Source organism: Ischnura elegans, chromosome 2 (assembly GCF_921293095.1).
Source record: "Ischnura elegans chromosome 2, ioIscEleg1.1, whole genome shotgun sequence".
Taxonomy (NCBI): Eukaryota; Metazoa; Arthropoda; class Insecta; order Odonata; family Coenagrionidae; genus Ischnura; species Ischnura elegans.
In genome coordinates, this window is record NC_060247.1 from 40,307,070 (window position 1) to 40,321,087 (window position 14,018).

The 14,018-nt window shown below is 38.5% G+C and overlaps 1 protein-coding gene across 1 annotated transcript in view; it reads right to left on the reverse strand.

The window, feature by feature from the left end:
- LOC124153632 (putative fatty acyl-CoA reductase CG5065) overlaps positions 1 to 685 on the reverse strand; it is a 95,057-nt gene extending 94,372 nt beyond the window's left edge. Inside the window, exon 1 of the mRNA XM_046526924.1 lies at positions 385 to 685. The gene's annotated coding sequence lies outside the window, so the exon portion shown is untranslated. The remainder of the gene's footprint in view (positions 1 to 384) is intronic.
- Between the last annotated feature and the right edge of the window lie 13,333 nt (positions 686 to 14,018).

A 14,018-nucleotide genomic window follows, 5' to 3' on the forward strand; every position in this document is an offset into this window, starting at 1 on the left:
GTAATGCGTTGGTTTACCGGGGTAAATCCAAGGCAGAGACCAGCCACAGCCTCTCCAAGCTGTTGGTAAACCAACAGAGTTAAGTTCGGTGTATGTACTAGACAAGTGGTATCAATTTTTCACGGCTACAGGCTGAATTATTTATTTTTTAATTCAAATATATTGAGATTCCGAGTCTGAGTGAATTAAGTTGACAGGGGTCAGACGTCACACGAATCCGCAAGCCTTAATTCAATGGACCCTCTCGATCAGAAACTTTCAGAGCCCGTTGGAAGAGGGTTGGACAACCGGCTTTTCACACACACGTCACCGGCGACGGAAGCGCAACCTTCAGTTTCGGAGCGGCGAAAATCGGAACGTCGCAGTGGCGAGAAAGTCTCCTACCTTGTGTCCCTAGCGGGGGCGTTCAGCACTATGCCAGGCAGCAGCTTCTAACTCGAAGTCTCCCCCGGTGATGCTGTCCACTGCTTCACAAAGATGCGCAGGTAATATGTATGTATGCCTCCTTACTCCCTCACGTATCTCCCAACGTATGGTCGTAGCACGGGGCGATGGTGGTAGGCCGAAGGTTAAACGCGATAATCTCGGTGTTGCAGTACATGAGCCTCCGACAAGGAACGTTATTTCGCTTCGTCAATTCCCGGGGATACTACTTTCAGGATCGGCGGTAGTCGACTGACTGAACGAGGATTGGGCTGGGGCCGGAGAGGGAAAAGGTGGCTTAGGGGAGGAAGTGGAGAATGGAGGGGGGTAAGGGGAAGTAGGGGAGGGAAGGGCGGCGTGTAGCAGCTGGCCATGGAGGAGGGAGGGGGTCCTCTCCTCTGGCGCTCGAATAAAAGGGCGACCCTTTCCTCATCCCTCTCTCGTAGGCCGAGGTTCCCTTGAAATCCCTCTTGCAATCCTCCCCTCTCTTTTCCGCGGCCCACAAAAACCGAACTTGTTGGGTGGTGGAGGGTTAAAAAAAAGCCCGCTGTTATAAAAGCGGATCGTGTCGTCACTGAAATGTCACCATAGGTGGATTGAGGGATAAGTCGTAGCCGTGAAATTCCTTCGACTATAGGGCATGTTTCTCAATATGCTAGATTTCGCGTCAGGCAAGACAAGCTCCGCCATATGCAAAATTTTAGCATTCCAACGTGGGAGTCATAAAACCTTTGTAATATTCCGATTAATTAATTCGACCAATATCGGCAGTTAATTCTCCACTATTAAGGCTACAATTGCCTTCACAACAATTGAGTGGAGAATTACTAAGGTTTCAGAACTTACAGAGTGGCGAATTTCCACAAATCAAAGCCGAAATTTTTGACACCATACGTGGATTGAGGGATATGTCGTAGCAGTGAAATTAATTCTACTGTAGGGCATGTTTCTCCATCTGATAAATTTCGCACCAGTATACAAGCTCTGCCTTGTGCAAAATTTATCATTTTAAGTTGGGAGTAATAAAACCTTTGTAATATTCCGATTAACTGTATTATTAACTAGATCACTATCGGCAGTAATTGCTCCATTATTAATGGTTAATTATTAACGCTACAACTGCCTTTAAAACAATATAGTGGAATATTGAAAAAGGTTTCCGTGCTTCCACCGTGACGAATTTCCACAAATTAAAACCGAGTTTTTAAAAAATCAATCGGCATTCTTATATGCGAACCTTTTATTCATAAATTAAAACATGAAACACAAAGGAAATTAAAAATTCTCCTCCATCTTCCAGCCTCGACGACTCATCATTTTTCCTCTTTATATTTTATATCAACTTCTAAAGGCTGCCTGGAACGGTTAATTTCCTTTACACATTTTTGCTGATATATTTAGTTATTCGTAACATTTAAACACTTATCCTACACACGCCCTTACTGCCGTGGCCTATAAACCGTTCCCCGCAAAAAAATTAAAACCCGCCATTGAAAGCAGATTGTACTTTTGAAATTCCAAAATCGGCAGATCGAGTATTCTATGGTATTAGTCTCCGCGAACAATAAGAAACGGGATCATGTCGACATGCTAGACTGCCAATTAATTAATTAAGTACATGTTTAAACAATATTCACTGTTAAATAAATTCCCCGGCCTTTCATCACGTAGCAGTTCCAACATGCCGGCTCAGATATTTTAATAAAATCCAAATGAGAGAATCCATTTTTAGGTAAAAATAATTAAATACGAAAGACAATTATTTTCATATGGTACTATTGAGTAACTTACAAGTTAGATTTCGGTGGAAAATCTAATTATTAGTGCTAAAAATTTTAAATGCCAAAATGAATCACTGAGATAAATCACGCTGGATTATTATAAATCCGATAAAATATTCTAAGTAATTGAATGGCCAAGTATCATAAACGTAGACATCACCGTCCAATCCATCCATCCATCAAATACAACTGCACGATATGGATAAATGCGGTTTACAATGGTGGGTCTTTATTATGAGGTGGATGTGTTTCAAAAAAGATATTCGTTTGAAAATCATTCAAAAGATATTCCAAAAGCTATTTTACGTAATTTTCTGATCGATAAAATGAGGGCCTCAAAAAATACTACACAAGAGTTTAAGATCATTAAATGATGTACAACTCCGCCATTGGGGTTTTACACCGGCCATTAGTAAATGATTACACATTAAAACCCTAATTACAACGTTCAAATCACCATCTAGGCCTTACCTGCTTTCTAATCAATGGCTAAGTTGCCGAGGCCTATAGGTCCAAAACATTTCTTGAACATTTTACAAAATACATATCACTTTTGAGCACACTTGTAATTTTTTTATGTTGGTGAGCAAAATCATATGGAACGATTTTTTATTCCTAATATACAAAAACAAGCTTGACTTACCAATAATGGGGAAACACAGTATGATGGACCACTAATCTGTACGTCATCTTCAACTGTCATCAATTCTGAGACTGATTTGACGTAGCTGTCCTATCGACCAATATTTTGACACCCGCATGATTATTTTGATTTAAATTTGAATGATGAATTTTGATTTAAATAAAATTCATCACATGATTTATGTATCTCATCCAGTGGCGTAGAACTACATCATGTGGTATTACATTCTGGCCTCAACCACCTGCTACTGCGCCGGCAATATACCAGATCTCAGGTATGTTTCCTTTGAGATTCAGACCCCTGCCTCGCGATACCAGGAAACTTCCGCATAGACGGCCATCGAATCTTTCCAGTCTATAAACTAGCATCGTGTGAACGAATATTGAATTTTCCAACCAAATAACAGCTGCTCATTTAAATAGGATAACAAAAATCGTCGACAGAGAGATAGGAGGGAAGAGATTATGATTTTTAGGAAGAATGAAAGGGAGTAGGTCTTATAGTTTATTTAAGAGGGAAGTACATGAAGGCAGGGGAGGCTCCCAGAATGCTTCTAAGTACTCCATGGAAACCTAGGTAAATCGGTGAAATGCTTTGATAATAATAATAATTTATACTCGCGATTATGTGATTTATCAAATTCATAAATTTTCAATGCTATATCTCAAAATAATTAAACATTATATTGTCAATTTGAGAATAAATGAATCAATCTCACCCAGGGGCGGATTCTGAATCAAATTTCAGGGGGGTCATGACCTGGGCCCGGGGAGTATGGAATACCCCCCTTGGAGAGAGGGCCGTTCTCACGTGTCATTTTTTTAGACCTATTTTTACGCATTTTGTAGCTTAAAATTTCATTTCTATCATTAGCAACAAATGAAATTTAACAATTTTATGCATTAAAGCAGGGCTCTTCAACCTTTTTCAATGCAAGGGGCAAAAATCGATTTCACATCGTCCGAAGGTCCACAATGTTCCGTCTCACTTTAGCACCACATCAATAAAATGAGAAAAAAACATACAATTTCATAGTGCAATAATCTTTATCGGTTAAAAAAATCAATCAATCAGTGCAATTGTTCACCTTTCTTATTTTTGAAGAGTGTATCGATATATATTTTATTTTGTGCGGCGTGAAACAAAGTTTTTTTGGCCTCTAGAGGCCGCAAGAGGTTAGCTGTTGCGCGCGCCAGTTTGAAGACCCTAGCATTAAAGGATAGAAAAACTATGAAAAATGAAAATGAAGAAACTTTGTGCTTTCACATGAATATTTATTCACGTATTTACACGACAATGGTTTCAACGTTAGACGTCATCATCAGGTGAACTCTACAGAGGTCCAACACGTGATTTTATACCAGGCTTGGAAGGGGAGGGAGGAAGGTCACTAGGTTGAACGGATTAGCCAACAGAGTTGAGTGAGGGAGAAAGAACTTGCTCATACAGCAGGAAGAGGTTAGGGGGAGGAGGCTCCCTTAGGGAGGGTATGGCTGGTGGAGGGACGGGGTTCAGGTTTTCATTTTTCATTGTGAATCGCTTTCACAAAGTTACTCCTCAACCCATCAATTAGATAGAAAAACTATCAACATAATAGAAATTTCATAAAATTTGGGGGGGGGGTTTAATGCGATTGACTTTGACCCCCCACCCAAATCCGCCCCTGCTCTCTGCTCATCGCAGCGCTGCGGACATTTCTGGAAACCTATAAAATGTGGAAATAAAAATCAAGCTAAAACGGGACAGATTGGTGTCTCCTTTATGTCGTCCCATTGGTCGTGAGTTCAGCTAGAAAGGTTATTTATTAAAGTACCGCTACGCAATAGTTTTTTTTCAGATCGCTTTTTTGGCCCTCGCCTGAAAGACTTTTGGAGTGCCTAGCTACTATATTGAAGTGAGACGCATATTTCACGACCGGGGCAATATCACCGCGGCCGGTTCATGTCTAGGAAGTGGCTGCCGCTATAGCTTGAAATGTCAGTAAATATTGTCAAGGACAAACTTTTTCAATCGATGCCATTCTTTTTAGACCGGTCATGATTCCGATTGTGTGAATCATCATTTTAACATTCTCCAGAACCAAGTCAAATATTACTTCGGCGGGACCCAGTAATATCCATATTTTTTCGAAGAAAATGGAGGAATTGTGAGTTTTCCAAGATATTCCCATTAAACGGAGAGCTTGATTTTTTTTTCTAATTCACCAGTAACTGAAGTCTTTAAACTCAGAATCAAATGCTATACTATGTACGATGAATTTACTACAATATCCGAGCTTCCTTCAAGCTCGGCTATAGAAGTAAATTCTCAGGAAAATTAAAAATTGTTATTCTTATTCATCAATGAAGATGACCATAATGTTATAAATGAAGTAAAAGAGCTATAGGGTATATCTACATTTTATAAGTCGTTTTAAATGATCAAATTTATCAGTGTTGATTTAAAAAATTTACCCTAGGCATAAATTGTTTCGATCTTCGAGTTTAGCTCACATCAATAAGCAAGATAAATAATTCACTGGGACCGGAAATCAACCAACGGATTTTATCAGCTTTCCGGGTTGATATGCATACAACTACCACATTCAACTATTGGTGCATGTATACGATACTCCGAGGGAGTGTCGTATGGAGCTTCGTGTGTGAATGTGGTTCGATCCCCGGTCCTAATGCATTTTTCTCACGCCTCACTCCCGCTATTATGAGAGTTCCAAGAATCATATTTATGGTCCGAAGATATCAAACGTAATGCTTTTATCGCACTATTCAATCCAGTCCTTATCTCTAGAACTGCACCAATGCCTTACCCATACAACTTATTCCTAGCTGCGAGGCTTCGGAGACCATTTCTTTCCCTGATACATCGCCTTTTCGTGTATGATTTGACCTCAGGTCTGGAATAAAGTTCAAGAGCCTTCAATGTGCAATGATATAGCACCTTTTCCTGAAAACTTTTCTGTATTTTCCGCACCTCAATCCCTAGCTAAAGTAGTCTCTTATAGTAGTGCTTATAGTAGTACTTCCTAGTATGTACCTACGCACAACTTCGGTCTTCGCTTCGAGTAAATCTATTAACGTTAAATGAATGTACTTTATTAAAACTTCTATTTTTTCTCTCAACTCGTTTCAACGTTTGCAAAATGTTGCCTTTAATAAAGGGAATAGCTTCAAAATGGTTGCGCGATTCTTTTTTTATAATATCTTTGATAAACCAAAGAGTGGAATGAGGTAAGGTAAAATATATTAATTTTACCATAACACCGCTACAAAATAACAAATGGGATGCTAACTAGATTAATCGGAATTTTGGAAAGTTTCGTATGGTTGCATTCATGAAACCAAATTAACAATGTGGAGATAACGGAACTTTCCTTTATGCAGAGGAAAGCCGTTTCACCAAGTATCAAACAAATCTGCTGTATTTATTGCAACGTCTATTTTCCAGTAGGATATTAATATTATTTACCGAAATAATTAGAATAAAACAATGATAAAAGGGGGTAGAGCATGTTTTCCATTACTTGAAATAACCAGAGTAATTATAGAATCTACTATCTAGCTAAACGCCGATTAAGTATATGTGTACAGTTAATTGGTCCACTTGTCCTCCGAAGATAGTCTTCATCAAACCATCATGTTTCATGCTGTGGTCGCTTATGTTCCTGCTCTTCTTTTTAGGATTTACGTATAATTTTTCTTTTTGCCGAATATTCTTGCGCTTTTTTATTACTCAACTGATCTATTTTACCCGTTTTACCCTCAGCTGAAGCAAATCTCTGCCTGGAATTTTTGCTTGAAGAATCCAGCCGGATGACTCTCGATACAGTCGTCAACTACGCATCGTTTAACTCAGAGGCGATTCCAAAAATCTCCACCCCAAAGGGTAGCGATGACCAACCCTGAAAATCCATTATAAGGCTCCATTGTCCCGCGGATGCATAGCAGCATGGCATTTGAATACAAGCGGAAGAACTGTGTTGGTACAACAATACTCTCTTCCGTGTCATCAACCAGACTAGAAAAAGGCGTGACACTGTGAAGATAGTCATTGGCCATCTCATTCAATTCATCCTTTCAGCAACGTTCAATAGAGACTACTGCGCTACCCTCACAAAAAATAGAAGTCCACTATTTCATTAAGGTTTACAGAATCATAACGGAGGAACCATAGGTTCAAATGAATGAAGTAAATTCAAATATGAAGTCTGAATAAACGAACCTTAGCCAATGGCCACACACAAATAAAAATATAGTGAGCATTCTAGCAAGCCCAGGATTTCCAGTATCGTGAGTTTAAGAGCAGCATTTCAGAAGTCCTGCATCATTGCTACCATCTTAGCTAGTACGCTTGTTCCAGTGATTGGTGCCGTCGAAGTTGTCATTCCTGATACCACTTGTATCTAGCAGCCGTCGCGTCGGCTGATACAGTTTTCTCAATAAGTCTTTCGTATTACCATCCTCAATTATATTTTAGAAATAAAGATTTTCGGAGCTCATTGCGTGTTTTAATTTCATTTCTGAGTAATCACTAATCACACATGTTTCCTACTCTGTTCCGCGAAAGAAAGCTTTCCTGTGTAACAGAGCAGCAAAATGACAGAGAGACGTTCATATGGTCGACATATTTTTATTCACCGATTCCAGGTTACGGCTATGTCATTTCAAACTATGTCACTTCACTTAATTCTCGGAAATGACGTAAGTGTTCGAAACCTAGGTCGTTTAATAATAAATATCTGTGGACCATACAAACATTTTTTGTCATTATGGAAACTGTTACAAGGTTTCACAAAATATCGGCATCTACTCTTACGATCTCGTCATTTCTTAGCGAATGATGTCTTGTAGTAATTTCCGACGAATGATGTCTAAACCGAGTCGGTTTTAGAAACGTCGGCAACAATGAAGACATTTACCCGATGGAAAGCCAGAGTTCACCCACAACATCTACTCGATAGCAACAAACCTGAAGCCATAAGGAAAGTGTGAAATTCAGGAAATGATATTTTTGAGCATTCTACACCCTGAAAATCCTGTGCTCGTTAGGATCTTTAAACTTATGGATGGTCAAGAATTGTGTGATTCCGGCGTAATACCCGATAAATAGCATCATTCACAGCTCTAAACTATAGTACACTGCCCGGTGTGTGCCTTAGCTACCTCTAAAGAGTGCTGTCATTCAGTTCTTCCTTCTTTCTCCACTTCATGTCTCTCATTGCCTTAAGTCTTCTCCTGCGGTCATCTTTTCCGTGGCCTCTCTCTCTTTCTGACCCCTCTCACCTTGCTTTTAGGAATTTATTTTGGAATTCTTACGATCTGATCATTTCAACATAATCTAACTAGGCCAATCTTCACGCTTTGGTGAATCTTACTTTTCCAGAAAATCGTCTCTCGTAATCATTCAAGTCCTCCATTTCTTCTTAAGTTTGGCTGTAAATCGTGTTTACGATCTTTCTTCCAAATTTTCTGAAGATTAAACCCGAAGTAATATATGTTTGTGTAAATAAATAAATAATTTCTGGATCCACCTCCAAATGGCTCCATTTGCCAAAGAGATGAAATGTATTCCAATAAATAATTACACTTGATCGTAATTAACTTTCTTATTTTACGTTTCGATTTCTACCACTACCCAATCATACTTAGTAGATGTTAATATTCAGTGATTCAGTGAACCCTATTATCTATATATTTTTCTGGATTTTGAGGGAGAAAGCAAGAAACACGACCGCATCTCTGTAGCTTTGTAGTGCCATTATTGTCATACCTACGCTCCTCCTAAAAATACTGATAACCCAATAGTGGCCTTAATTTTTGGTTCAGAAGTATTAAATCGAAGATATTATCTACAGAGGAAAGTATACGAACTGCCTCGTTGAAATGTTGAAAGAAAGGCCGCCACTAGCCTAATCGTCAGATTAAGAGAGACATGAACTGGACGAATTATAACGCAAGAGGAGATGAACAAGAAATTGCACCACCAGTGCAAATGATAATCTAAGGGGAATGTCTTTTGAAACATGGATTATATTGAGCCCATATTATGTGGAAAAGTTGATTACTTCTAAAATGATTGGCGTAAGGTCAGTATTTCACGGCGGCTTGAAAATTTTCAAATTACTTAGTCGCCGGCATCAATCCTCTTAATTGGAATTTGTTCGTTGCAATTTTCACCATTGCCTAACCCTTGCCAGAACACGGCTCTAACAATCAGTGTTTTTATCCTCTCTCCGTCGGCCATCACAACAGCTTAGCTGCATGAAGAAAGTTTTGATTGCCATAAAAGGACCTTTTTTTTTCTTTTCAGGGTAATTAGATTAAGCGCAACAGCTCGATTTTTTCCGATCATTGTTTACCAACTCGCGGAAAGCTCAAAGCTCCCGACTGGCCACTCAGCGTTACTAGGAATAGTTGACTACACGTTGGAAATAATTTCATTCCCAGTAACGTTACTGGAAAATAAGTCGAAAAAGTCCACTCTGCAAAGCTTCAATCTGGAAATCCTGTAGCAGTTTGATACAAGATAAGCATAAGCAACTTATAGAAATAATATGTTATTTTTTGTAGATTTATGTTGAATTGGATCAGCGTGAGATTAAAAATAGTTGCACAGGAGAATCTAAATATTAGTAAAAACAACATAGAGTTGATAAGCTAGGTAGTAAACGAACGTGGGGAATTTCTTTAAACTGCAATCATCCTGATATTCTGCTTGATACGTGATACACAGTTACATAAACTCTAGTATTTAATGCTACTCAGCAATTTTTCAGTGTTGTATAATCCAAAGGACAAATGCTTAGTACTCTCTCAACCGGTAATCTTAATCTTTAAGCAGGTATGTTCAAAGAGATGCCAAGACTTACAAACCTTTATCACCATGAAACATGTTCTAAAATGAATTTTTTTCATTCGCCGAATATCGAAGAATGCCAGTCTATCAATATTTACCTAGCGCTTGATTTGAGAGTTTGGTCTCAAAGAAATCAGAATTAACTTCCACAGGAGAGTGCATGAGTTCCATTCCAGAAACCACATTCTCGTTAACAAGAAATGCTTTCAATAACAAAGTACTCTATAGAGGATATCTGGTTGCGTCGCGAAGAGTCAGGAACGTCTTTTTTTCGGGAAAATGTAATAAGTGAAATATATTGGATGAAATGCAAACTTTGCGAATAGCATGCGGCAGTGATCTACCAATGGGATTTTATCACGGAGACGATTAAGGCAAAAGGATTACAGAATCACACTTTGATGGATGCAACGTCAATAAATACAGCTCAAATTTTTTTCGATTTTTTTATGGGTTTTCCAAAGTCATGCTGATTCTCAGAGTTAAAATCTTAAGTAAAATTCTCAGTGGCTTAATAATAGTAGGATTAAATTGAAGCAATTGGATGAGGAAGAAAGATACGGAAGTCCAAACGAGTTTCCAGTGTCAAAAAAGAAGTGTACGTTAGTACACTTCTTTTGCGTTCGTACACTTTTCTGATAAAAAGATGTAAATCAGAGTCTAAACGCCATTCATAATTCAATGATCGCAGTAAAGGGAGAATATTTATTTTATTTTAAAATAATGCAATTATTTTGGTTCAAATTGTTCTGTACATTGACATGAAAAAGAAAAGAATATTTACAACAAGACGCAATTCCTTTTCTGAGACTTTACGAAACCAATAATTTACATTTTTTTATTAATAAATATATTTTCACCAAAGAGAATCCTTTCTCTGACTTTAAAATGCGACTATTCAGTATAATTAATGTAAAATAATCCAAGTCATAGAGAGGCACATATATGTACGCGCAGTTATTATTTAGGCTCTTAAATTTTCTACGCGAATAGGATGATTAAATCAGCTAATGATATCCAACCTTACCAGATGATAAGAAAAAATCTAATCTAACGAGGCACAACATCTGCCAAATACGGAAATATCGAATATTTCCGCACTTAAAATCAACACGCAGTTCGTGTCACTTCCCGAAATACTACACATTAAGAGGAAATTGTGACGTAGTATGTGCCAGATAATGTCTACCAACCGGATGGCTGATCTTTTCATTTAGAGTGGAGAACATCACCCGGAAACTGTACATAATTGGAAGGGCGTATGTAGGTGATAGTTTACTGTACGCTGGCGGTCACTTATCACTTATCGCGGAAAGAGGGACAGAACACCATGCCTTTCCTGAGCATCTGTTTTTCGAATTGATAGAGAGCGAAAAGGAGAAAAAACTGCCGCTAAATCACTTTAAATGTTTATTCTGGATACTATTAATATTTCCGAAACAAAACAGAATTCGAATGTCGTGTTGGCTGTCACTATTTCCCCTGTGATAAACTTTTTTTTACTCCTCTTTCGAAGGTTTTAATTGACTCTTATTTTACCAACTAATTTCGCGTATTTAATTTTCTTGTTTTTCGTGTATTTTAGGTATTTATGAGTACTTGATAATGGCATAACAGCCGAAACCGGTATTCATTTTTAAATAAATTGTGGAAGCAACGAAGTATCTTTCATCGCTAATAAATAATTTTACGCTAAAGTTTCTCTCTTATGAGTATTAAAAGTTTTATTAATTCTTAAGTAGAATTTGCTGCTGTATCAACAGCTGTTTTTTCCCGGAGAGAATAAAAATATGTTTCTACGCACAAGCACGCGACTTTATAAAGCCCTACTGCAGTCTAGTCCTCGGTTTTTATATATATTTTCAAAAAATTACATTAAAATAGCATTTATATGTAATAAATTTTCATTAAGTTCTACCGGTTAACTTGGGTTTACATGGAGCGTTCTACGCGTTAGTTGAGACTGTCTTCTTTCCCAGATAGGACCTCTGCCTTCAATTCACAACAATTACTCTCCCCACGCACTTCAGCACAGCAGCTGATTCTCGTCCTTTCCTTCCACTTCAACGCCATTATTCTCCCCATCCACTCCTCCATCACCTCCAGTCTTTTCTCGTCCTCTCTCCTAAGTGTCCACTTTTCGGCATCATAAAGCGTACCACTCCAGATGAGACTCTTCACTAACCTTTTCTTTAAACTCTTACATAACGATCCTCTCTCCAGTCCTTTCCATTAATGAATCCCTTCTTTGCTACTGCATTTCTATCCGCGCTGCTGAATTCGCTTTCCTCCAACGTGTTCCCCAAATTGTTGAGTTTCTCCACCTGCACAAGTTTGTGACCACCTACTCTTATCTTAAGACTCATATTTGTAGCTTTACAAAACCGCATAAATTTGGAAAAGTAAGAAAGATCAGTAGAATAGAACAGATGAGGAGGAGATTCTAACAAAAAAGGAGAGTCTACTTACTGCTGAGAATGCAAGTATATAAGTAAGGAAACACTTCATCAATTGCTAAATACATATGGATCATGTTTTTCTATTGGGAGCCAGGCTTGGAGGTTGACAACAGCGGATAAATCAAGGTTGGAAGCATTCGAAATGTGGTGCTACTCAGTGGCGGATCTATGGGGGGATGAGGGGGCTATTAACCCCCTCCCCTTCGATTGGTTCGAAACATCCTCTAGATAAAATCAAAATATGTGGAATTTGCAATTCGTACAAAATAGTAAGCTATATTTGCCGGTAATTTTACCTACTATTACGAATTGAATTACAAATTAATTTTAAACTCAAGGCATACTTGTGTCTTTTTTGTAAAATAATTAGCCTGAGACAGCTGTTTTTGAGTCTGGAAAATACTAAATTTCCAGAATTTCTGAACCTTCCTGCTGGGAGGAATTCTTCAGACATCCAGCACCCCCTCCCCTCCATTGGTCTAAACCTAGATCCGCCGCTGGTGCTACCGAAGAATGATGAAGATAACATGGATCGAAAGAGTAAAAAATGAGGAAGGGCTAAGAATAATGGGAAAAAGAGAAGTCTTCTATAAATTAATAATGAAAGAAACTATTTCTTCCACAAGTTTATAAAAATGTCTATTTTATTACCGGTTTCAGTTACTACACCATTATCAAATACATAAAATATATGGTGGGGACAGGTTTATATGTATTATGGTTGTTAATATTACCCATCCCCCTTATTACCCATCACCCTCCGAAATCCCCCACCCCTACAGCCCACTTGACAAACTGTGCCCCCCCCCCCCCCCACCCGTTCTCCTCCAGGAATCACCAATCCCAGCTTTAAATTAAACCTTCCCCCCAAATAAACAACTATAACATATATATAAACCTGCCCCCACTATATATTTTCTGTATTTGATAATGGTGTTATAACCGAAACCAGTAATAAAATAGAAATTTTTATAAGATTATAACTTGTGGAAGAAACAAAGTGTCTTTCATTATTAATATGGAGCCCTTCCACCGAGTACGAGCTTCAAGTTTCGATTTCTTCCATAAACCCTGAGAAAAAGACGTTACCACTTAGATGACCACATTATGAGGCGTTATAGCCTTATGAAAACAGTCGTCGAAGGGCAGGTAAATGAGAAGATTGGCATGGTACGGCTCCGAATTAGTTACCTTGGTCAGGTTAAGTAGGATGTGAAAAAGAAGAAATAAGTCGCTATGAAAAGGTTAGCGGATAGGAGAGAGGAATGGAGAGAGATGTGTCAAAACAATCTCAGGATTGTTGACCCCTAGCGAAGATTATGATAAAGTTATAAAGCGCTCATTAATTAATCAAAAAACAAACTTTGATCAAGAATGAAATGACACAGTATCTGGTCGAACCTGCGCCTTCATTGTCCACCTACAAGTGCGCAGCGACATCACCAATCACCCTACTATATTCCCGCAAAGTTTTTTTACCTTCCCCATGAGAACCACGCCGCGCCAGCGACAACACTCAGCAAGTTTACGGAGCTAGGAAAGTTTTCGAAGTAATTTTAAAACCAATTTTCTAAAACTGGACTACAAAGTTTTTCGGCGATGTTGCAGTCGGAATAGCGATCGAAAATTCCCAAATTGAGATCTTTTTCTTCTGTAAGAGGAAATAACACTTGCCAAAGGATAGTACTGCCTCCGGAAACTGGAGTATAACACGGTTTTTATCCACTTATTGGAATTCGAAGTTTGCCCATCTTGTCAAGGATAATCTATATTAGACTCAGTCTTCTCTTCCCTCTTCTGTTTACGCCATCACACCCTCTGCCATAACTTCAGATGCGGCCAATGGCTTGCGAGGCAGTG